We start from the raw sequence: 24,006 nt of genomic DNA, 5'->3' as shown, positions 1-24,006 counted from the left end.
ACGAAACAGTGACTGAAATGAAAAATACACTTCTTAGATAGAAGTCCAAAGAATCCAAATAATAATAATTAAAAAATAATTAAAAAATAATTAAAATCCAAAGAAAAATAAAAAAAATAATAAATAATAATTAAATAATAGCTAGCCCAGTTTTAGTGAAACTGCAGAACAATGAAGACATAAAGAGGATCTTAAAGGTAGCTAGAGACAAAAGAAGGGCTACCTATAAAGGCATGACAATTATGTTGTCAGCCAACTTCTCAGCAGCAACAATGGAACATAAAAAATACTAGAATGATCCTGATAAGGTGTTGAGAAAACCTAGAATTATATACTCTTGAAAATATTTCCTGGAAGCAAGGATGGAAAAAGTCATTTTTTATTGGGTGAGTTTGTCAACTACAGAATATACCTCAGGCAGGAAAGTGATCCCAAATGGAAAGTTTGAGATGCATCAGGCAGGATTTTTTTTTTAAGTAGTAAATTATAAGCAAATTTAAGCAAACATTGACTGCATGAAACAATAATGATCAATTTGTGAGGTTAAAAATGAGAAATGAAATGTGAGGCAGTAAGAATATAGAAGCTGGAAAGCTGTTATTAGACTTAGTGTTCTATGGTTTACATAGTTACAGTTTAGGAGAAGTATGTTATTATTTGGTTACATAGTCTAAGAGAAGGATAAGGTTATTAGCTCCGGGCTTGATAAAGTACAAATGCATGTTTAACTTACCAGGGTAATCACTGATAATAGAATAGAAATAAAATATGTTAGAAGAGGGAAAAATGGAAGGAAAAATACTTAACCTAAGAAAAGTCAAGAAAGAAGAAACAAAAAGGAGAAAGGAGCATGAAAGAACATAAAAAGAACAGATGATATGGTAGAAATAAATCTAAATATATTAGCAGCATGAACAAAAATGCTAATTTAAAGATTGTTAGACTGGATTAAAAAAACCCCAATTGTATGGTATTTACAAGGCCCTTACAAAGCTATAGGGATATAGAAAAGTTGAAAGTGACGGGATCCAAAATGAAACTCCCTGCAAATATTAACTAAAAGGAAGAAGTGCCAGACTTGTGTTGGTGGATACACAGATGTTCATTCCAGTGATGCTCTTTTACCTTACACTCTACACACATATGTCATCAAGGCAACAAAGTGTTTTGGCATCTGTAAGCTTCCAGACTCGGTTAAACTGGAGCTTAAAAAAAAACCCTGGATTTCACCCACAGGTCTTATAACCTGTTTGGTAGTAGAGTTGCTTTGTAACCAAAGCAAATGTTCCATGCTGAACTGGGAAGCCCTCAAGACACAGAGTGACCATAGGGCTATATCTCTAAATCTCTAAACCTCTAAATCTCTGGACTTCGTAGGAACTGATGCACTTTGGCGTCACAAAACCTGAATAATTCAAGTTCCAGCTCTAATGCTAAACAGTTAGTGCTATGTTGGTAGGAGGCACTTTACATAGAGAAGATGTACTAAATCTTACAGAGATCCTACTATGACATAGTACTATTATGCCCACTTAAGAGATAAGGAAATTGAGACAGAAGGACTGAAACACTTGCCCAATACCCATAGCTGTTAAATTGTAGAACTGAAATTCCTGCCAAGGTGTGTCTGACTCCAGGTATGCTTTTGTCCCTATCACCGTGTCCTCTTAGCGCCCTTAGCCTTTGCTCTTTCAGTTAATATTCTCCCTCTGTACCTCTCAGTAACTTTCCACATATAAAATGTTTTATGAACGTGATTCAGAGCAAGAAATTGGGTAGAGAGGAAATTCACTGTTCCGCGGGAGATGGGCTACAGCACACACCCATCTGTTGTTTACCGAGGCTGAGAGTGCTGAACGGTTCCCAGCAAGCAGTGTCTGCCTCCTGCATTTTGCCTATTTGGAAGATGTTTCTTGTCCTGCCCCTCACCACCCACTCACTTCTGTCTGGTTTCTCTTCTGCTGGCCCTTTTCCCATAGCAGTTAATGTTTGCCCTGCAAGTGCCAGAGCATTCATCCTTTCTTCCTTGAATGATGTGCCCATTTGCATATCATGCAAACAGCCCAGCTGCTGGAGTCCCAGTTAGTAAATAACGGTCACAGTGTTTGTGCTGATTCCTCCTGGGGGCTTGTGGAGCCTGCTGCACGACTCCAGGGAGAAAATCGTTTATTGCTTAGTTGGAATCTCTGCTCCAATCTTCTGACATCATGAATGAACACTTGTGCTAAAAATGCACATGTAATCCTCTCCATGTAAATATGTGCTCTGGAGTCTAATGGCCAAGGGAGATGTGTAGATGGAGAGAAGTGCTCACTATTACATTTATCTTGTCTAATCCCATTTATTCGTTTTCTAAGTATACCTTCACTCCTTAAAACACAAGTCAGTGGCAAACTCGGTATTTAACATATTCCACAAACAAGTTGTTTTCAGACATGATCAATAAATTCTTTATAACTCTAATGTATTAGTTTTATAACATCTTAAGTAGAGAAATGGTGAATAAAGAACCAATCCATCAACTTATACTGGGACAGACTGCAAGGATTCGACGTCATGGATTTATTTTTTCTTCATTTTCTCTATTCTTTTAAACCATTTTTTCCCCCCTTATTTCTTCCTAGGAGTACAATGTACACGCCAAACCCAGAGTCAGAGTTAGTGTTTCTGGACCAGCTGAGGCTGTAGATCAAACAGGAAGACACATCCCCTTTTGTACTTCGTCCGTGACAATGTAACTGCTCCGCTTATTGGCCCTGAGCCAGTCAAATAGATTTTCTTTTCTGTGACCCTAATAAGTACTCCCTAAATGAGGTTTATAGTGACTCTTATTTTTATAATATTTTTGCAATTTTTTTCATCAGCCAACTAAGACCTACAGTTTCTTGATATTCACATATGTATGAATGCATGACTATTTCTATACTATCAGGTCATGTGTGCTTTTTAAAAAAAAAAAACAATTCATTTCATAGGGCTCCTAAAAATCTGATGGTAAGTCATTTAGGATCCACCTAAGCAAAGCCCTGATACAAAAATAGACAGTGGTCAGATTGTAGCGGCTGCTAAATCCCTAAGGAAAATATCTAAAGCGTCACAGCCTAATGAATATATCTAATTATTTGACACTTTAATGTTTTGGTGTATGTAAGTGCCATTGCACTAGAGTGATTTTACCAACAATGGCTTTGAATTCTAGGACTTGAAATGTAGGAATTTTAGGCAGAAAGAAGCAAAGTTAGATCATAAAACTATATGACATTTCTTCCAGCCAATTCAATTCTCGCTTTAATGCTTACCGCGTCTCGATGCTGGACCCCATGGAGGACACACCTGAGGCAGATTGACTGCCTTACGCACAGCATACAGTCTGGCTAACACTTCTGAGAAACATTCAAACTTGGTACATGTGCCAGCCAACAAACCCATACGTGCACGAAAAATACCTTTTGTTGTTGTTGTTTTTTACAACTTAGCCTCTGACTTCACTCTAATATTGGCGTGTCCTCCTCGGTGATCTTTTCCATCTAAGCTCATTCTTGTGATAGTCTCGTCAAGTCTAATGGCTTTACATACTATCCATATGCTGACGGTTCCCAAACGCACGCCTGCAGTCTGGACTGCTGCCCTGAATTCCAGACCTGTGTGCTCAACTGCCCGATCGGAGTCTCCACTTGGATGATCAGCAGGCATCTCACAACAAATTAGTGCATAACACAGCTCCTGCTCGTCACTTCCAAATCGCCTCTTCTTGTGGTCTTTATCTCAGCTAATGGCAATCCCATTCGTAGCAATTCAAGAAAGAAACCTCGGCGTCATCCTTGACTCCTCTCCCTTTCTCTCACCCCATATCGGATCCGTCAGCAAATTGTCTTGGCCCCATTTTCAGAACAGATCCAACATTCAGGCACTTCTCACCACCTCCACTGCCACCATCTTGTGCAAATTTCCATCACCTTTCATCTGGTTGCCTTGCAAATAACCTTCTAGCTGGTTTCTCTGCTTCTGCCATCCCTCTTCACCTCCTGACCTCCTTTCCTCCCACCATCCCACACCCATCAAGTCTATTCTCAGAGAAGAGAGTAATTCAGTATAAGTCAAATCCCTCCTCCACTCAAAATCTTCAAGCTGCTCCACTAAAAGTCCTGTTGTGCTTCCCCATATCATTCAGAGTAAAAACCAAACAACTTTCTGATGGCCTAGGAAATCGCCCCCGCCCTTCTGATCTTATCTTGCTTTGCCACACTGGCCTGGCAATTCCCTGAACACCCAAGGCACCTTCTACCCCAGGAGCTTTGCTCTTTCTATGGTCTCTTCCAGAAATTCTCTTTCCTGAGATACTCACATTGCTATGTGTTTCCTTCAGCTGTTTATTCAAAAGTCATTTTCTCTGGAAACTCTAACTAGAATTTCAACTCCCATTTTTCATATTATTCTTCCTTGTTTGATTTTTTTTTCTCCTCAGCACTTACTTATCACTAGCGTCTTAAATATTTTACTTACTCATCTTTGTAAAATAACCCATCCCCCTTATTAGAATGTAGTCTTCAGGGAGACAGTGATTTTAGTTTATTTACTCATCTGTTTCTATTGCCTTGAACAGTGTCTGGCAATAGTTGGTATATATATATATATATATATATATATATATATATATATTTATTGAGGTATAATTGACATGTGACAATATATTAGTATCCAGTATACAGCATAATGATTCAATATTGGGATATTTTGCGAAACAATGCTATTCAACAAATATCAATTGAAGGAAACAATAAATAAATAAATAAATAAATAAATAAATGATTGATCACATTCTTATCCCAATATTGGGGACTTCAGCTACTTAAATGTGGATCTCCCTCTCATTAACTGGTTGCATAAAGCACAGTGTCTCATTTGTCCCCATTCTATTTTACCCTCATCCTTCTAGAGGACATCTCATACTGACTTTTCTGTGACGATCGAATCCCATCTCCAGTAATTGGCGAGACGAAGGTGAGTGACAAGTCTCTATGTTAGTTCAGGGCCGATCCAACCATTTCTTCATGTTCCTCTGTTCCATCTGAAGTAAAGGAACAGGAGCTACCAGGTATGTAACTCAGTTTCAGGCAGCAACTCAGACATCTTGCTGTTGTTCTAAAATCAAGACAGATATTTCTGATGTTGCAGATTTTAGCAGAAATATCTGAATTTCATGTTTCAGTCATATATTCTTTTTTTTAAAATTTAAATGTTTTATATTATTTTTTAAAAATTTGATTTAAATCCAAGTTAGGTAACATATAGCGTAATAATGGTTTCAGGAGTAGAATTTAGTGATTCATCACTTACATACAACACCCAGTGCTCATCCCAACAAGTGCCCTCCTTAATGCCCATCATCCATCTAGCCCTTCCCCTGCACCCAACACCCTTCCAGCAACCCTCGGTTTGTTCTCTTTTTAAGAATCTCTTATGGGGGCACCCGGGTGGCTTAGTCGGTTAAGTATCCAATTTCGGTTCAGGTCATGATCTTATGGCTGGTGAGTTGAAGCCACATGTCAGGCTCTGGGCTGACAGCTTAGAGCCTGGATCCTGCTTTGGGTCTCTACCCCTCCCCCACTCACTCTCTGTCTCTCTCTCTGTCTCTCCAAAATAATAAATAAACATTAAAAAAATTTTCTTAAAAAAAAAAAAGGAGTCTCTTATGGTTTGCCTCCTTCTCTGTTTTTATCTTATTTTTCCTTCCCTTCCCTTATGTTCATCTGTTTTGTTTCTTATATTCCACATGTGAGTGAAATCTTACATATGTCTTTCTCTGACTCATTTATTTTGCTTAGAATAATGCATTCTAGTTCCATTCATGTTGTTGCAAATGGCAAGATTTCATTCTATTTGATAGCTGAGTAATTTCCATTGTGTATATGTATATACACCACATCTTCTTTATATATTCATCAGCTGATGGACATATGGGTTCTTTTCATAATTTGGCTATTGTTTTTTTTTTTTTTTAATATATGAAATTTATTGTCAAATTCGTTTCCATACAACACCCAGTGCTCATCCCAAAAGATGAATTTGGCTATTGTTGATAGCACTGCTATAAACATTGGGGTCCTTGCGCCCTTTCGAATCAGCATTCTGGTATGCTTTAGATAAATACTTAGTAGTGCAATTGCTGGGTGGTAGGGTAGCTCTATTTTTAATTTTTTGCGGAACGTCAAAAAAATACTGTTCTCCAGAGTGGCAGCAACTGTTTACATTCATTCCCACCAGCAGTGCAAATGTGTTCCCCCTTCTCTGCATCCTCACCAACATCTTTTGTTTCCTGAGTTGTTAATTTTAGTCCTTCTGACAGATTGTGTCTCATCTTATTGTGGTTTTGATTTGTATTTCCCTGGTGATGAGTGATGTTGAGCACCTTTTCATGTGTCTGTTAGCCATTTGGATGTGTTCTTTGGAAAACTCTCTGTCCATGTCTTTTGCCCATTTCTTCACTGGATTATTTATTTTCTGGGTTAGAGTTTGATAAATTCTTTATAGATTTTTGATACTAATTTTTTATCTGATATATCATTTGCAAATATCTTTTCCCAATCTGTTGGTTGGCTTTTAGTTTTGTTGATTGTTTCCTTCACTGTGCAGAAGATTTTTATCTTGATGAGGTCCCAATAGTTCATTTTTGCTTTTGTTTCCCTTGCCTCCAGAGACATATCTAGTAAGAAGTTGCTGTCAAAGAGGTTATTGCCCATTTTCTCCTCTAGAATTTTGATGGTTTACTGTCTTATATTTAGGTCTTTCATCCATTTTGAGTTTATTTTTGTGTATGGTATAAGAAAGTGGTCCAGGTTCATTCTTCTGCTGTCAAGTTCTCCTAGCACCATTTGCTGAAGAGACTGCCTTTTTTCCATTGGATATTCCTTCCTACTTTGTCAAAGATTAGTTGAGCATACATTTGGGGGTCCATTTCTGGGTTCTCTGTTCTGTTCCATTGATCTGAGGGTCTGTTTTTGTGCCAGTATCATACTGTCTTGATAATTACAGCGTTGTAATACAGCTTGAAGTCCAGGATTGTGATGCCTCTAGCTTTCGTTTTCTTTTTTCAGGATTGCTTTGGCTATTCAGGGTCTTTTCTGGTTACATACACATTTTAGAATTGTTTGTTCTAGCTCTGTGAAGAATGTCTGTGTTATTTTGATAGGGATTGCATTAAATATGTAGATTGATTTGGGTAGCATAGGCATTTTAACAATATTTTTTCTTCCAATCCATGAGCGTGGAATGTTTTTTTTCATTTCTTTGCGTCTTCTTCAATTTCTTTCATAAGCTTTCTGTAGTTTTCAGCATACAGATTTTTTTACCTCTTTGGTTAGGCTTATTCCTAGGTATTTTATGTTTTTAGGTGCAATGGTAAATGGGTTCGATTCCTTAATTTCTCTTTCTGTTGTTTCATTATTGGTGTATAGAAATGCAACTGATTTCTGTACATTGATTTTACATCCTGCGACTTTGTTGAATTCACTTATCAGTTCTAGCAGTTTTTGGGTGGAGTCTTTTGAGTTTTCCACATGGATTATCATGTCATCTGTGATATGACAAGAGTGAAAGCTTGACTTCTTCCTTGCTGATTTGGATGCATTTTATTTCATTTTGTTATCTGATTGCTAAGGCTAGGACTTCCAACACTATGTTAAACAACAGTGGTGAGAGTGGACATCTCTGTTGTGTTCCTAATCTCAGGGGGAAAGCTCTCAGTTTTTCCCCATTGAGGATGATATTAGTCATGGGTCTTTCATATATGGCCTTTATAATGTTGAGATATGTTCCTTGTATTCCTACTTTATTGAGGGTTTTTATCAAAAAAGAATGCTGTATTTTGTCAAATGCTTTTTCTGTATCTATTGAGAGGATCACGTGGTTCTTATCCTTTCTTTTATTACTGTGGTGCATCATGTTGATTGATTTGTGGATATTGAGCCAGACTTGCAGTCCAGGAATAAATCCCACTTGATCATGATGAATAATTCTTGTAGTGTATTGTTGGATTTAATTTGCTAGTATCTTGTTGAGAAGTTTTGCATCCACGTTCATCAAGGATATTGGCCTGTAATTCTTCTTTTTAGTTGGGTTTTTGTCTGGTTTTGGAATCAAGGTAATGGTGGCCTCATAGAATGTGTTTGGAAGTTTTCCTTCCATTTCTATTTTTTGGAACAGTTTGAGAAGAATAGGTATTAACTTTTCTTTAAATGTCTGGTAGACTTCCTCTGGGAAGCCATCTGGCCCCAGACTCTAGTTTGTTGGAAGATTTTTGATTGCTGATTCCATTTCTTTACTGGTTATGGGTCTGTTCAAATTTTCTATTTCTTCCTGTTTCAGTTTTGGTAGTTTATGTTTCTAGGAATTTGTCCATTTTTTCCAGATTGCCCAATTTGTTGGCATATAATTGTTTATAATATTCTCTTATTATTGTTTGTGTTTCTGTGGTGTTGGTTGTGATCTCTTTTTCATTTGTGATTTTATTTGGGTCCTCCTTTCGTTTTTCTTTTTGATCAGTCTGGCTAGGGGTTTATCAATTTTGTTAATTCTTTCTAAGATCCAGTTCCAGGTTTCATTGATCTGCTCTACTTTTTTTTTTTTTATCATTAATTTCTGCTCTAATCTTTATTATTTCCCTTCTTCTGCTGGTTTTGGGCTTCATTTGCTGTAGTTTTTCTAGCTCTTTTAAGTGTAAGGTTAAGTTGTATGTTTGAGACACTTCTTCATTCTTTAGGAAGGCCTGGGTTGCTGTATACTTCCCTATTATAACCACCTTTGCTGCATCCCAAAAATTTTGGTCTGTCATATTTTCTTTTTCCTTGGCTTCCATATACTTTTTTTTATTTCCTCTTTAATTTCTTGGTTAACCCATTCATTCTTTAGTAGGATGTTCTTTAATCTCCAAGTTTTTGTGGTCTTTGCAAATTTTTTTTCTTGTGGTTGATTTCAAGTTTCATAGTGTTATGGTCTAAAAATATGCATGATATGATATCGATCTTTTTGTACTTGTTGAGGGCTGATTTGTAGCCAGTATGTGATCTGTTCTGGAAAATGTTCTAGGTGTACTCAAGAAGAATGTGTATTCTGCTGCTTTAAGATGAAATGTTCTGAATGTCTCTGTTTAGTCCACCTGGTCCAGTGTGTCTTTAAAGCCATTGTTTCCTTGATTTTCTGCTTAGATGATCTGTCCATTGCTGTTAAGTGGGGAGTTAAAGTTCCCTATTATTATGATACTATTATCAATGAGTTTCTTTATATTTGTGTTTAATTGATTTATATATTTGGGTGTCTCCAAGTGGGGATATAAATATTTAGGACTGTTAGAACTTTTTGGTGGACAAACCCCTTCATTATGACATAATGCCTTTCTTCATCTCTTGTTATAGTCTTTCTCTTAAAATCTAGTTTGTCTGATATAAGTATGGCTGCTCTAACTTTCTTTTAGCATCTATTAGCATAATAGATGGTTCTTCATCCCTTACTTTCAATCTGCAAATGTCTTTATGTCTAAAATGAGTCTTTTCTAGACAACATATAGATAGGTCTTTTTTTTTTTTTTAATCCATTCTGATACCCTATGTCTTTTGATTGGAACATTTAGTCCATTTATATTTAAAGTGATTATTGAAAGATATGAATTTAGTGCCATTGTGTTCCCTGTAAATTTGGTGTTTATGGTAATATTCTCTGGTCCTTTGTAGTCTTTGTTGCTTTTGGTTTTGTTTTGTTTTGTTTTGTTTTCTCCACCCAAAGAGTCCCCCCTATAACTTCTTGCAGGGCTGGTTTATTGGTCATGAACTCCTTGTTTTTTATTTGTCTGGGAAACTCTTTATCTCTCCTTTTATTCTGAATGACAAACTTACTGGATAAAGAATTCTTGACTGCTTATTTTTCTGATTCGGTATATTGAATATATCCTGTCACTTCTTTTTAGTCTGCCATGTTTCTGTGGATAGATCTTCTGCAAACTTGAACTGTCTTCCCTTGTGGGTTAAGAACTTTTTTTCCCTTGCTGCTCTCATGATTCTTTCCTTGTCAGTGTATTTTGTGAATTTGATTATAATATGCCTTGGTGATGGTGGGTTTTTATTTAAGCTCATAGGGCTTCTCTGTGTTTCTTGGATTTTGATGTCTGTGTCCTTCTCCAGAGTAGGAGAGTTCTCAGTTATAACTTGCTCACATAAACCTTCTTCCCCCTTTTCTCTTTCTTCATTTTCTGGGACTCCTATGATATGAATGTGATTCCTCTTTAATAAGTCGCTGAGTTCTCTAACTCTTGTATTGTCATCTTTTGCCTTTGTTTCCCTTTTTTTTCCTGCTTCATTGTTTTCCATAATTTTATCTTCTATATCACTGATTCACTGCTCTGCTTCATTCATCCTTGCAATCACAGCAAATATTCAAGATTGCATCTCAGTTATAGCATTTTCAATTTTGGCCTGACTACAGTTTATTTCTTTAACTCTGCAGAAAGGGATACTCTGGGGTCTTCTATGCTTTTTTCAACCCAGCTAGTATTTTTATAATCGTGGTTTTATTTTTTTTTTATTTTTATTTTTTTAAATTTTTTTTCAACGTTTTTATTTATTTTTGGGACAGAGAGAGACAGAGCATGAACGGGGGAGGGGCAGAGAGAGAGGGAGACACAGAATCGGAAACAGGCTCCAGGCTCCAAGCCATCAGCCCAGAGCCCGACGCGGGGCTCGAACTCACGGACCGCGAGATCGTGACCTGGCTGAAGTCGGACGCTCAACCAACTGTGCCACCCAGGCGCCCCTATAATCGTGGTTTTAAATTCTAATTCGGATATCTTACTTATTTTTGCAGTAATTAAATCCCTGGTTGTTATTTCTTCCAGTTGTTTCTTTTGGGGTGAATTCCTTCATCTTGTCATTTTGGAGGAAGAAAAAAATTAATAAAATAAAAAAGAAAAATTAAAAAATTAAAAACAAAACAAAACAAAGAAAATGAAGGAAAGTAGATCCTAGGTGTGTTTCAGTCAGCTTGTTGAAAGAAGCTTGATAGAAAAGAGGGAAAAAAGGAAAAAAAATAATTTTTTAAATTAAAAAAACTTTAAAATAATAAAATAGAATAAAATAAATAGAATAGAATAGAATAGATTAAAAAATTGCTCTTTCCGTACCCAATAAAGAGAAAGAAAAGAAAAAAGAAAGCAACAGAAGCAGAAATGAACAAACAGAATGAAACTCAAATGAAGTTACATGCAGTAGCCCCTATAACTGAAACTTTGTAGCACACTATAGTCCATAGACTATGGCAGGTGGAAGGGATTTATGCTGGTCTTCTGGTGAATCTGCCTGGAGGGCACAGGTGGATGGGACTTGGTTTTTGGAACTGTTCTTAACTTGGTGGTGCCTCTTAGTTGGGCCGATCTGTGTGCACATGTGCATACATGCTTGTGTTCTAGAAGTGACAATAGCTTCACCCAGCTGTCTAGTCTCTGGTGTAGGAATTTTGTGCCCTCATGGACATGCAATCAAGCACCCTTCCTTTCTCTCAAGCTTCTGTCTGCTCCCTGCCTTTACTCTGTTTCCAAGCTGTCTGCCTGCCAAGAGGTGCCTCCCTCCAGAGTTTTATATCAGGTGGGGCTGTGTTTCAAAACCCAACACTTTAGAGACCCCATGGCTTGGACCATCACTGATTCTCTGGCGGAGGGTCTTGCCAAGCAATGACGGGGTGCTGGCTTCTCCAGAAAATGTTCATGTGATTCTGCAGTGGAAAAGGCTCAGAGTTTATGGGAAATCACAACACACAGCCAGAACCAGGTTTTGCTGCACTCTGGCATCTTTTTCCAGTATGAGTACATGTGGCAGCTCTCTGGGGTCCGCTGGGACTTTTGCTGAGAAGGAGGCCATACAACCTCTACCAAATGCACTCCAAACAGGGGAACTATTTCTCCCTGTGTGGCACATGTACCCCTCAGACTGTGCTTCCTGCTTCTGAGGGTTCACCCTACTTCCTCATCAGTCTTTGTGCTCCACTGTTTATAGAATCCTGGTGGTATTGAAACCCTCCCCTCTCTCCCTGCCAATGGTTTTGGGAAACAGATTTCCTGTCCAGTCCCCTGCAAGTGTTTTCACTTTTTCTCTCTTTCCCTCCAGCTACTTTTGGGGGGAGTGCTTTTCTTGAGCGATCCTGATGCCTTGCTGTCTCCCCCTTTCTCTTTCTCTCTCTGTCCTCTTTTCGTGAAAACGTCTCCCTACTCTCCGTGGCTCCATGACTTTTCTCTCCCCCAATTCACGCCTCCACACCATGTACCTGCCAAGTTCTCTGGCTCAAATTATGCACATTGTAGTATTAATCTTCAGATCAACTTTTTATGTGTTAAAAATGATTTGATGTTGGGGCGCCTGGGTGGCTCAGTCGGTTAAGCGGCCGACTTCGGCTCAGGTCATGATCTCGCGGTCTGTGAGTTCGAGCCCCGCATCGGGCTCTGTGCTGACAGCTCAGAGGCTGGAGCCTGTTTCAGATTCTGTGTCTCCCTCTCTCTGACCCTCCTCCGTTCATGCTCTCTCTCTGTCTCAAAAATAAATAAACGTTAAAAAAAAATGGTTTGATGCTGATCTAGCTGTGCTTCAGGCTCAGGGTCCCCATACACTCCACCATCTTAAATCCATCTTCAGTCATATATTCTTAAGCACAACCAATGAGAGAATGGCTTTTAACACAAGTGTTGCAGGCTATTCCCATTAATTTTTTCTTGAATTCTTTGTAACTATCATTTATTTTTAAAAACAGGGACCTAACTTTGAAGCCAGGCAACTCCAGCTCAACACCTAATTTTGTAAATAACATTTTATTGGAACACACACACAAATAATAAAATAAAATAAAATAAAATAAAATAAAATAAAATAAAATAGGGGGGTTCTTTTGAGGAAGAAGAGTTACTTTAAATATCATGGCTAACTTTTAGAACACTACCCTAAAGAAATAATGACTAATAATCCATGAATAGAGATATTAATCACAATTATATTTATCATAGTGAAAATTAAGAAGCTCATTGTCTATAATAAGTAAATATTAAATGGATTCTTTTACAGTCATTAAAATGCTATTTTTGCAGAACTTTTTGTGGCAGAGTGTTTAGAAGATTTCTTAAAAGGAGAGCACACCTTAACAAGTTTATGAACTTCCAGTGCTTTGAGAAAAATGGCAAAATAATAACCTTTAATTGGCCAGAAAGACCTCACCATGGGAATGGTTTTGGTTCTCAGTTTTATTTAACATTGTTCTTCTATGCAAGAGAGCAGTTGATTCATTAATAAGATCTCCACTTTGGAAAAAAAAAAAAAGGTTTTGGACATGAAGGATCCAATGAGAAGGAAGCCTCCTTTCTGTTATTTGGATCAGAGAAGAAGGTGGAAATGACCCTATAAGTTAGCACCCATGTATTTATTGTCTAACCTGGGACACTCCTGAAAGTGAAAGAAGGCATTATTATTAACAATATAGGCCAGAACTACAGGTATAGCCTGGGAGGGAACAGGCAAACTGGCACAAATGATCAGCTCCTCATATAAGGAGATTGATTTCGCCCAGAGAATTTCTGGAGATTCCCCGAGTCTGGTTTCAAGGGACATTACTAACATTATCTCTGGCCCATTCCAACCTGATGGGGAATATCTGGGTCACTAGATAATTCTTGCTCATGGCCAGGATCAGGACCTTAAGGAGAGTTGGGGCATTGGGAGCATTTTCTTGCTTGTTCAGTGCACTCAATTTTCCAGTTTTATACTATAACTGCATTTGATCCACACAGCTGAGAAGGCTGAGAGAATTAGGTTAAACTGTTTTCCTTTGTTCAGAAATCACCTGAATACCTTTGGACATGCTTATGAAATCACTGTTTCTCAAACTTGCCTGAAAATAAAAATTACATCGCGGGGGGTAGCTGTTAAAAATACCAATTCTTGAGATCCACCTCAAACTTAGTGAATTGGTTCTCTTATGGAAAATTCTGAAAGGTCTATATTTTAAACAAGTTCTCCAGGTTATTCTGTTCAATAGGCAAGTTTGAGATAGGCTTTATTATATAATGTTAAGTTTCAAGAAGTAGCATGGAGAGCATATTTCAAGTATGCAGATACATACTTTCATATGTGCATATAGGTGGACCACAAGGAAATACGATACAGAGGTTATGTTAAGAGAGTGATAATCTCTGAGATAAGGACTTTTAGTCTCTGAGATAAGGATTTATATTCTTCTCACTTTCCTGTACTTTCTACAATGTTTGCAGTGAGTTATAACCAAACATAACAAAAAGCATTATTTTAATATTATCGAGCCATTTCATGTATATAATTAGAAACCCAGCTTGTTCTTTTTCCTTGGAATATGAGTGAAAATACTCTGAATTATAGGTATGTACTCAAGTTGTTTCTCTGAGGTTTCTCCACCTCAAGGAACTTCATGCAGCCATGCAGACTGTGTGTTGCACAACACCAGGAGTGTCCTTTATATTAGGCTCTCTTAACTGGCGCCTCCTAGCGTTGTGCAATGTGCATGCCTGCCCCATTACCTGAAAAGTCATTTACCTTGGATTAATTCTTGACTTAGAGATTATGTGTAGAAAAGCAAGGTGATTTGTCAAAGCTTATGCATATGTAGCTACTTTTATAGGAGGAATTAGAGAAGATAGCACTAATGTGAGTAGATGTTAATAATCATACAGGGAATATTCTTTTACCATGGATTTCAAGTTAAAACATGTTGATTATCTTAACAATGGAATTGGCCAAAGCAAATACATTGCTGTAAACCATATTCTCAAGCAGCCCAGGGCCTAAAGAAGAAATGGGATTGATGTTAAAAAAGAATCTCAAGCCTCAGCATTTAAATTGCCATCATGTCCACCTTACATGCCTTTCCTCCTCCTGGATATATTGTGTGGTTATGGTTTTGTCCACTTAAGCATATGAAGTTTAAATATTTGAAGTGAAAAAGAATGAGGGGAATTTATTCATTTATTCAAGTAACTAAGAAATACAGAGAGATGTTAAGCTCTACATGAAAAACAAAAATGAATCTGACCTGAATCCTGCTACCAAGGAGTTGACAATACAGGGGAAAAAATAAGGCTTGTAAGTAACTGATTATACTGCATGGAAAAACAAACAAACAAACAAACAAACAAAAAAAAACAAGTGCCATATTAGGGAGAATTCAAATGAGGGAGAGATTTACCCCCCTCATTTGAGCTCGGGACAGGTGTACTGAGAATCAGGGAACCCTTTCTGAAGGGGAGCCATTGCAACAGGATCCTTGAAGCATAGACGGAGTTTGATGGCTTTGGTCATTTAGAGGCATGAAAGATCCAGTATGTCAGGCTCCGGCCATGAATAAAGAACCAGAGGTGGGGAAATGCAAAGGACGACATGAATGGCTCTACTGGTGGAAGTGAAGGGCAAGTGCATTGGGTGGCAAATCTGAGCTAGCAGGTTCAAGTCACCTGGCATAGGAGGGAAGAAGCCAAAGCTGAAGCATTAGTTCCTCTCTGGAAAGGTCAACGTTGCTCTCCTCATGCTTTCAAAAAGGGACCTCGCTAATTCCAGAAAGCAGGTCTTATGGTCAGAGCTCAGTTGCTTATCTAGCCTCATAGAAAGTAAAGCCCCATTACCTTCTTAGTCATTGGAAGTGAAAGCTAAACACCTTACATTATACAGTGACTGTGACATGAAGTAACCAGAGAATTCTGTGTTGCATACGGTTATTTTATTATTTACGTACAATTGGTAACATTAAGATTTAAAAAGAACATATTGTTGGGGTTCCTGCGTGTCTCAGTCAGTTAGGTGTCCAACTCTTGATTTTGGCTCAGGTCATGATCTTGCAAGGTTTTGTGGGTTCAAGCCCTGCTTTGGGCTCTGCACACTGACTTCGCAGACTCTGCTTGGGATTTTCTGTTTCTGTCTCTCTCTGCCCCTCCCCTGCTCACACTCTATCTCTCTAGAAAGAAATAATAAAAAAATTTAAAAATAAATAAAATATAAAAAGAATACATTGTTGACGTAAACCATTGGCTGGGACATGGAAATGCCTTTTACACAGAATCCTCCTTTGTGGTTTATTTGTTGTAAAAGTATCTTACCTGCCTGTCAAAGAAAGGTTTTTTCTTTGTCTTCCTTATATCTTCAAAGAGCAAGGTAATTTAAGTCCAGTGTGCATATGCATTTGTGTTGTTGTTGTTGTTTTTGGTGGTGGTGGTGTGGTAAGTGTTGTGGCGTCCATTTATGGATCTTTACAAACATCCAAGGAATATGGAAATATTGATGAAGTGTAAGTAGGTAATGATTAAGGCTGATTCTAAATGTGAGGGATAGAGGCCTCTGAAGACATCAGATTTGGGGGTCTGAATGGAAAAAATAAATCAAGAGGCTTTCAGTTGTTTGGTCATCTGGCAAAGAGGTATTTGGCAATAGCTGAATATCACCCTAGTCCTAGAATTGGAAGATGACATCTTCTTCTAACCTCAATAATCCCATACCCACTGATCCTTTGTTTTACAATTCTGAGCACCACTTTTTCCCCAGTACAGTAGTCATTATACTTTACTTCACAGAATTAGAGGAAAAATAATTAGTCTAAATATAAAAGTGCTTTATAATGCAAACTAGTTATAAGAATACGTGGTGTAATCCGTGGAAATACCTACCACATGTTGGGAATTGTGTTGGGTGCTCTAAGTTATCTTAAATCTTCAAAATATCTTTTAATTTTTACTTATTTAGCTTTTTAAAGGTTTATTTATTTTTGAAAGAGAGAGAGTACCAGTGGGGCAGGGACAGAGAGAGAGGGAGGCAGAGGACCTGAAGCAGGGTCTGTGCTGACAGCAGACAGCCTGATGCGGGTCTCGAACTCACCAACCGTGAGATCATGACCTGAGCCAAAGTCAGATGCTTAGCCAACTGAACCATCCAGGTTCTCCCAAAATATCTTTTTTTTTTTTTAATTTTTAAATGTTTTTTTTTTTTAAATTTATTTTTGAGACAGAGAGAGACAGAGCATGAGCAGGGGAGGGGCAGAGAGAGGGGGAGACACAGAATCTGAAGCAGACTCCAGGCTCTGAGCTGTCAGCACAGAGCTTGACATGAGGCTCGAACTCGCAGACCGCGAGATCGTGACCTGAGCTGAAGTCGGACGCTCAACCGACCGAGCCACCCAGGCCCCCCGACCAAAATATCTTTTAAAGACAAGTATTAGCTCTTTTGCAAAGTAAAAAGGTTCAGGGAGGTTAAGTGACTTGACCAAAGTTAAAATCCTGGTTATGGCTGAAGGATTTATACTCAGGCCTGTGTAATGCCCACAACTTTGCTCTTTGGCATTTGCTCTGTTCTTGATTTATTTTCTTGCTTTCATTAATCACTAAAGTTCTCCTTGGAAATCTACTACTACTACCACTAATAATAATAATATTTATTGACCTCTAATTGTGTGATATACCAGGCACTGTTCTACACACTCAGAGAGTGATAACCCATTTAATCCTTATAACTCTATGAGGTAGCTTATGTTATTTACCTACAATTTATAGATGAGAAAATAAAGGCTGAAAAAGGTTAACTAACTTACCTAAGCTAGTAAGTGGCTGAGCTAAAATTTAAACTCAGGTAGTCAGGTGACGAAATTATTTGGAAGATAAATGATTGCAAATAGCAAGGGACTTCCTGACTTTTCATTATTAAGGCATGATATAAAGTTTTCCTAGAAGGTATGAATTTACACGGAGATTAATGTACAATACGCATTTATATTCCAAAGCCTTGTTTATGTTGTAAGTATGTTTCTATCTTGGGCTTATTTTTGTGTATCATGAAATTAAGTTCAAGAATAAGCCATGTCTATGAGCATTTGTATCTATTTAACTGTGTAAAAATTACTTTCCCGAATATCAGTATAAATGTATAGTTACAGAAATGGTAAATTGACAAAACATCTCCTTTTTATTTTCAACTTAGAAAGCTATACAACCCCCCCCCCCTTTTTTTTTTTTTTTTTGCCTTATTAATTATCCAAAGAGTTTAAGGTTAGGTGGCTTGTTGAAACTAATCTTTTTAGCAAGATTAATTTTAAAGTTAGACATTATGAGTATCAAATTAAGCTGTCAGCCTGTGGAATGATACTGAGAGAGATGGGTTACAACCACCCCTCCCCCCAACCTCTGCAGGGATTGGTAAGTATGAACAGGGATACCAGAGGCCAGGAATCACATTTTAGTAATTCTTTTCTAGTTATGTCAGATTTCTAGCATGCTATTAGAGACACATGTGTCATCCTCACCATCAACCAACATATCATTGCTGTTTCAAACTGTTACTAGAGCTGTTGACACAGAATATTGTGTCTGTCGACAGCTCCAATTAGCTGGCGTGTCTGACTGGTGACAGCATGGTCTACTTTTGTTTATGGGGACGGTGGGAGCTGTGTCTCCGTCTCCCAACCTCCAGTGGCAGACAGATGGATAGAGCTATATAATCATCAACGGAAGCGTGTGATATTCTGTCTTCACAAACCATCATGCCGAGCAGAACCAACGGCCTTTTGTCTGCTTTTAGAAATGACTGCAAGCTCCCTCCCATCTGTCAAGTTATGAGGCGAATATATACAAAATGCATCATATATATGTACATGTGGACCACAATGGATTGGGATGTGAGAAGGAAATAAACATTAAAATAAAAGCCAATGTGATATTTAACTTTGTATCATGTCAGCATTGAAGATATTTTTGCCTTAGTACTAAGTTTCTAAAATGTCTTTCAGCAAAAAGCTTTGAAAAATAAACCAATCATAGTTTTATTATTATTTACCTCCTACCAGTAAGAATTGATAAATTAAATTTTGTAACATTTGACATTCTCTACTGTGAATGACCTTTCTTTTGACATGTGGAAGAATCATTGGCTTGGAATTCCCTATATGCCATCTTCTCCACTAGTTCCCAACCTCTCGTCGAAGAGAGACATGTGAGAGATGATGTTCATACAAAATAAACCCACCTTAATAAGCATATCTGGATGTGTACAAGCAGAGTACATGGCTCAGAACTCCACTTTTTCCAATAGGGGAAGAGGAATGGAAAGCAGGTGATCGAGAACGATGCAATTATAGGACAAGTCCGGAATTTATTTTGCCTAAGAAATGTAAACCATTCCTAAATCTTATTAGTTGTGTTGTTTGATGTGACTCATAAGTAGCCATTATGTGGCTGGGAACCACTGACCTAGTTCATCAACCCATCTCCCAACCTCAGTTACTATAACTCACCCCTCAGGTTCCAGCTCAAATGCCACTCCCCTGAGAAAACCTTCGTAGGACTTTTTTTTTTTTACACAAATTGATTTTATTTATGATAACATTAACAAGTGATGGCAAGTGAAATGAAATACACTTATCTAAACTGCCCCTTCATAGTCTTATTTATCCAGTTGAGATACTTCTGTGAGAGAAGAGTATAGATGCCAGGTCCTCAAGGGTTTCCGCATTTCCCTAGAAGGCCAAAGGCAGTAATAACTCTAAAAGTACCCTCACATATCAAAGGGCTTCTAGAATCTCCATTGCACGAGTCTTTTCCACCCTTGAGGCTGCCGGCATAAATCATATTCAGCCCAATCACGCGATGATAATCATAGTGCTTTTGATCATTGCAGATTCTACTGTTTATGACGGTGATATTGACTTCTCTCAGAGTATCTGACTGAGGTGAGTTATTATGAATTTTCCCCCAGCCTGCAACTTGGCACAAGGTTCCCGGTTTCACATCATCCCCTTTTTTAGGAAGATGGAGGGTGCTCACATTTTTATTAATTTTTGCCTTTTTTGGTCAGCTGTAAAAGTTTAAGATCACCCTCATGTGTGTCCTGGTCAAATACACATACATATTCACAATGTGAATGAATACACATATTCACAACACTCTGCTCTTTCCCTTCTTAGCACTTACTGCAGTTGGTAAAATCCATTTGTGTAACTGTTTGATTAACGTCTTCCTCTGCACTGAGTTCCAGGAGGGCAAGAACAGGTTGGTGTTGCTCACCATTGAATCTCTGATGTCCAGTAAAGTACCTGGTACCTACTTGGGGCCCAGTACAGATGTGTTGGATGAATGTTGTTCAGGTGGACTCATACTAGAACTTTTCACATAAAAAAAAATACTACTCTTCTGGTTTTCTTTCTTTCTTTCTTTCTTTCTTTCTTTCTTTCTTTCTAGAGCCTGCATGCGTGAGTGAGGAGGGGCAGAAGGAAAGGGAGACAGAGAGAATTTTAAACAGCTTTCATGTCTAGTGCAGAGCCCATTGTAGGGCTTGATCTCATGAGCCATGAGATCATTCATGACCTGAGTTGAAATCAAGAGTTGGGCACTTAACTGACTGAGCCACCCAGGCACCCCTCTTCTGGTTTTCTAAGGCTAGAACTGCTTTTAAGGAAGTGCTTCTTTGTGTCTGATTTATACCTGTCAATTTAGCCCAGAACTAATATTAGGCAAATGCTGGTGGTGGTGGTGGGGAACAGGTTATGCTCTAGGCAGAAGGAGCAGCATCATGATGTTTCTAAAAGCCAAGTACTACACGTGGCAGAATTGGAAGAGAGGTCTGAGGAGAGTAGGACTGAGAGAAAGGCCTTTAAATAATAGACTACCTATAGCTATCAGAGACCAAGCTGAAACTCTGACTTGGAAGCCCTGAACGGAAGAGTTCTTCTCACTCTCTTTTCATGGATAGTAAATATATCCATACTGGTCCTATCCACACTGTGTCCCAGCAGACATGGAAAAGACACTCACCCTTTTGAAACAGGTTTGATAGTGATACCCCACATATCAAGTAGATAAGTGGCATGAATGAAAAATAAACATTTGTTGTTTTATGTGATTGAAATTTTGGGATTGCTTGTTATGACAGCATAACTGAACCCATTCTGACTGAGGTAGAAATCATTACATTACACTGAGTGATTTACATTTGCCTATATGTCAATTCATATGGTGAAAATAAATCATGTTTTTATTCTACTGTTCTGCATCCAAAAGTTGGCTGCACTTTAGTAGAAACTTGAAACCTTTTCCTGAATTCATGTTTGGAGTTTGAATATCAGTGTTTACTCAGTTGATAGCTCATTGAGGGCAGAGGCTGTCTTTTACATTTCTGTACCTCCCACTAAGCCCTACACACTTCACACATATAAGCATTGACAATTAAGTGAATGGATCACCTCTTAAACACTTCTTTTCCTGACTGAAGCCTGTCAGTCAATTTCATTTTTCTGCATAGGTTCCATTTCCCAAAATTTGCAACCTTAAATTGTAGGACTAACGACACATGATGGTATGAACACCTATAAGCAACAGCCTTTCATTTCTGAGTTAAGTCAGGAATTTTCCGGCCCCTGCATTCAGTTTTGTTGCCTTTGCCTAGCCAGGCAATGCTGGTCTATTGTTTCTGTGGTTCTTTCTTCATGGACTTTGGATCTTGGGAAAGATATTTAAAAACTCTGTTTATTTAGCATTTGCTTTCCAAGACATTTTCATGTTTTTCTCATTTGATCCTCCCTAGAAACCTTAGGAAAAGTGGCTAAGGTAGATATTTCCCCCATTTGATAGATAGGTGAAGTAAGATTCAGAGAGGCCATCCAAGTAGCAAATGGAACATGTACCATTGAGTCTTTGGCAGGAAGTCTTACTGTGCCAAAGTCAGGAAATCAGATAAATATTTACCTTGCTGTGCTTTACCACCACTTTGATTTTCCAAGAGGTAGAGGTTACTGCCCCTCTCAACTTATTTCTCATTAGTAAGGCGATGTCTGTGAAGGTGATGGGGATTGTGGGAGAAAATGTGTGCATTTTTCTGACTTAAAGATGGTCGAAGGAGCAGAGATAAGCACAAATATGCTCTTCAGGCATTCAGAATGCCTTTTTCCCCTCTAAATCAAAGAAATGACTCTCAAGAAATGGCATCCTTCTATGGACAGAGACTTTAAAAGGGAACATAGCTCAAAGGAGACAGGGGGTCTGAAAAATGTAATTCTGATCATATATTCATGAATAATCCCCATGTGAATAAAGGTAGGCACATCTAAGGAAGCTTTTGTGACTGTCAAGGGGCTCTCTGATGAGCTTATATTTAAAAGGACTCAGAAGAGAGATGGAAGAAGGGAAGTACAATGATGGATGAGACTGGCTGGGCAGTGCCTGATAGTGGGAGGAATATACCATAAGCTGCTCGGCTACAGGTGACCTTGGATGGGCCATTCTTTGCTTATGTGGGCCTTATAGTAGACATTCTTTCTTCCAAATTTAAGATTTAAGATTTACAAACACAAACATGCAAAAGTGTGATCCTAAACAGAGTGTGTTCAAGTAAGACCAGCCCAGAATGAGTGAAAGCTGATAAAAAAAAAAAAAATGCTAAAGAATATAAAGTTGCTTTCAAGCAAGGAAAATTAGAAAGAGAGCTATAAAAGTGAAGGTGGATGGCATGGGTAAACATATCCTATAAACTGTGGGGAGATACAGAATGTGAGGAGGCCTGGTTCTGATTAGTGTTAGGCCCCTTGCTTTGGGAATCTTTTGCTTTGTTACCAGGAATCACTTCTATTTGCCTGTGGAGTGATCTAACAAGAAGAATAATCTTCAAACTGAGAGGGCAGAACAAACAATGCAAGGAGGAAACAGAGCCAAGAGAGATGAAGAGAGAGAGTATCAAGTGCCCTTAATGAGAAAACTTTCTATGGTTGAAAGAACTGCATCCCAGGATGCTGAAACACCTTAAAGATATGATCAAAGGATCAGTCTTGCTGCTCTTAAGAAACCACAGAGAACAGGAGAAGAGTCAGAACACTGAAGGATAAACACCATCCCAGTGTTCTAAAAAGATAGAAGGATAAAGCATTTGTCTGATGAACACAATATTGTTCTCTAGCAAAAATAGAATACATTTTTCAATTAGAGAGATTGTGAGCACATTGTGATAAAAGCAGCACACATTAAGAGTCAACACGGTTCTCATGTTCGGATTCTCGCTCAGAACAAATCCTGATTATTAAACACACACACACACACGCACAGGCACAGGCACAGACACACAGACAACAGCACTGGGTTGGTAGTTATAAGCAGAATGATAGCCCCCAAAATGTTCTCATTCTCATTCCTGAACCTATAAATAAGTTAGGTTACATGGCAAAGAAGAATTAAGGTTGTAGTTGCTAATCAACTGAATTTGAACGGGGAGATTACCCTGGTTTATCTGGATGGGCCCAATGTAATCACAAGGCTCCTTAAATGTGGAAGAGGGAGGCAGAAGAGTGATGCCCTGAATGAAAGACTGCACTGGCCATTGCTACCTTTGAAGATAGAAGACTTCCATGAGCCAAGGAATGTTAGTGGTCCCTAACAGCTAGAAGAGGCAAAAAACAATTCTTGAGAGCCCCCAGAAGGAACACCAACTCTGCAGACACCTTGATTTTATCTTAGTGAGTTCTGATCTCCAGAAATGTAAAATAAATAATCTGCTCTTTTAAGCCACTAAATTGGTGGTAGTCTGTTACAGCAGCACTAAGAAACTAAGACACTAGGCATGGGGAGTATCTTGACTCCACGAGGTCTTTGAGAGATTTTCTTACAAACCTGATGGGAAAATTATTAGCAATATTGTCTAGATGAATTTCCACTTTCCTGACCAATCATCCCATGTCATCCTGAGAGAAATTGTCCCACATCCTGACACAAGACTCTGACCTGGGTGTAATCACTCATTCATTCATTCAACATATATTTGTTGAGCATATTTTATGCCACAGGCACTGTTGTGAGAGCTGAGAATTCAAAAGAGAACAAGAAAATAAGGTCCCCACACTTAGTATTTACATTCCAATGGAACAAACAGACAAAAAAACAAAAAACAGTTTCTAGTAATGTATTTGTGCTTTGAAGGAAAAATCAAGCAGAAGCAGACTAAG

The 24,006-nt window shown here is 38.2% G+C and overlaps 1 pseudogene; it reads right to left on the bottom strand.

Annotated features, from left to right (window-relative positions):
- Positions 1-19,374: 19,374 nt before the first annotated feature.
- LOC123610350 lies at positions 19,375-19,955 on the bottom strand (annotated as a pseudogene).
- Positions 19,956-24,006: the final 4,051 nt, after the last annotated feature.

This window comes from Leopardus geoffroyi, chromosome C2 (genome assembly GCF_018350155.1).
Source record: "Leopardus geoffroyi isolate Oge1 chromosome C2, O.geoffroyi_Oge1_pat1.0, whole genome shotgun sequence".
Lineage (NCBI taxonomy): Eukaryota > Metazoa > Chordata > Mammalia > Carnivora > Felidae > Leopardus > Leopardus geoffroyi.
The sequence above is the reverse complement of the archived record's forward strand: the minus strand, read 5'-3'. Positions and strand labels throughout refer to the sequence as shown.